The sequence below is a fragment of the Tupaia chinensis genome, unplaced genomic scaffold, assembly GCF_000334495.1.
Source record: "Tupaia chinensis unplaced genomic scaffold, TupChi_1.0 Scaffold000523_1, whole genome shotgun sequence".
Classification (NCBI taxonomy): domain Eukaryota; kingdom Metazoa; phylum Chordata; class Mammalia; order Scandentia; family Tupaiidae; genus Tupaia; species Tupaia belangeri.
In genome coordinates, this window is record NW_006160036.1 from 2,437,617 (window position 1) to 2,440,458 (window position 2,842).

Consider the following 2,842-nt stretch of genomic DNA (forward strand, 5'->3'; position numbering starts at 1 on the left):
ATGGGAGCCCAGTTGCGTAGCCATTATACCATCTGCTGGTCTCCCCAAGCTACTTTTTTTTTTTTGGAGAGATTTTTCACTATAGGGCACATGCGCTCGCCAGACAGACAGAGAGAGACATTAGAGACAGAAAGAGAGAAATCACTCCCCAGGGGGGATGGTCACGCCGCAATCCCTTCTCCTCCATTCTCCTCTCGGGATCTTGGGCACGTATGCACACGCGCCTGGCGTGAGTTTTAAGCCACCGGGTCCGGGACACGAACCGCGGTCGACTACGTGGGAGTCCAGCGACATAGCCACTATGCTAACTGCTGGTTCCCTCCCTCCCCCCCAAGCTACTTTTAATGGCTGTGTACAATTTAACTTTTCTTCTTAAATTTCACCCAACTTTTAGATGCAGATTTATTGATGTAGTATCAAAACAAGTACAATGTTTGAAAACAGATGAAGCTCTTCATCTTTTTAAAGACTGAGATATTTTCCCTTTCCTTATTTTCTTCCAGACAGTTAGTGAAAGAAGCATTTGTTTTTATTTTGAAGAGTTAAGGCAACATTATTAGAGCACAGCTGTTGGAATGAAAAAAAAAATCAACCATAATCCTATTCACAAATGTGGCAATTCTCTCTCTTTTTTTTTTTTTAAGCACTTATTTATTTCTTCTACAGAGAGAGACAGTGCAGAAGAGAGATAGGCATCCCCAACAGGGTAGGGTCTACATTCTGTGGTCCACCCTATCTCAGCCGGCCTGGATCAGGAGCATGAGTGTGAGCATGTATACCCAGCATGGTCAGGGAGGTCTCTGGATGTGAACCTGGGATTTTCCCCATGAGGATCTGGCTGTGTTACCACTGAGCCACCACCTCACCTCAACAAGCAGCATTAGTTTTGTACATACCTTCTATTTTTGGGCATATACATACGTACTTCATCTATTTGAAGTATACATTTAAGCAGCATTTTAATGGAATTAGATCAATGATTTAAATCAAGTTGAATCAGTTTGAAGCTGATATACTTTACATTTTAAGAATATAGTTAGTTGGGGTCAGCAGGTGGTGTGGTGGTTAAGATGCTGGACTCCTACATAGCTGACTATGTGGGAGTACCAGGCCTGGTGGCTTGCTCTCTCTCTGTCTGGTCAAATTAGATAATAATAATAATAATGAATAAAATTAAATAAAATAATTCTTAAAAAAGAATATAGTTAGCAATTCTAAATTATATACTTGAAATGTGCTAAGAGAGTAGATCTTAAGTGTTCTCACCACACACACACACACACACACACACTCACTCTCGCACAAAGGTAGTGCTGTGAGGAAATAGATATGTTAACTAGCTTGCTGGTTGTAGTCTTTTCACAATGTATATGTATATCAAAGTGGTACACTGTACACCTTAAATGTATACAATTTTTCTGTCAATTATAATTATCTCCATAAAGCTAGAAAAAAATGGAGAAATGCTTATCAACAGCAAACTCATTTCTTTTGCTCTCTGAAAGAACAGGAAAGGGCAAACGCCTTTAAACAAACAGTACATTACTATGAAATTTCCTTATTTTAGACATGGGAGTCAGAAGACAATTGGGCTTTAACTTGGGTTTGTGGCAATGCTCTGTTATCACAGGCTTCTTCTCAAACTTTCTAAATATGTCCAGGTTGTTCCTTTTCTTGGGAGTCATCTGCTGTTTCTTATATTGGCTGACATCAAGATGAGATGAGGCATCTCATTTTTGATTAAAAATTCCCTTTTTCAGTGCATGTAATCTTATATTTACCTACTGGTTTGAGTATAAATAAAACGTGCAAAAATAAATGTTGAATGAAAATATATATGAAACACTCGTGGTGAAACCATTCACAACCCAAATGACATATTCTGGGTAGCTGTAAATTTTGAAAGGTACTATGTACAACTTTAGGTTAGTGTTAGATAACCTCCTCACCTTCCTTTCTCTCTCAACACCTTTTATCATAATTTCTGCAGCTCCCTTTGTAGTGAGAGTTGGAAGTCCGGAGGCAAGCTCTTCAGAACTCTAACACCTGCTTAGGGCTGAACTGGCAGGGGGAGAAATTGAATAGCAGCGAAGAGTCTTTTCAGCAAAGTACTTAGCATTTTAAATAGTAGATGTTTGAAAAAAATGGAAATAATAGTATTGGAAACTCTTATACCACCGCACACAGGGAGAGGAATGTGAAGCTGTTTAGTGGATTCATACTTGAGTTCTCAAAAAGCTTCATTTACAAAGATAATTCAACATGATTTTGATCAAATTAAACTACTAAGAATGTAGACTTTTCCTTGAGTCTAGATTTATACTTTCACCTTTCGAATTCAAACAACATCAAAGAAAAAGGATCCAAGGCTTTTAAGCTCTCATTTCTAATATACAAAAACAAAAGGAAATAGAATCGTGTTTAGAAAATTAGGAAGAGACTTTTGGAATAATTGGATTTTAGTTCTCATCTGCTATAGGGGTCTTTCAAAAGGTTTGTGGAAAAATGGAATTAAAGTACAAGTTTAGTTTGGTACAAAAATTTTTGAGATCCATGCATAGTTTTTTCACAATTTGCATTTCCTATGACATTTTTTTAAAAAAAGTAACTACAAAAAATTAACTTTATTTATTTTAATTTGTCCAGAGCGGGACAAAATGAGAGAGAGAGAAGCAAGCCACCAGGTCTGGGTCTTGAAACATGGTTGGCCATGAGGGAGTCCAGCACCCTTAACCACCATTAACCACTATGCCACCTGCTGGCCCTACATATCCTATGAACTTTATCAAGGTGTATTTGACACTAAATGTAAAATACCATATTCCATGTTGATGCCAAAGTA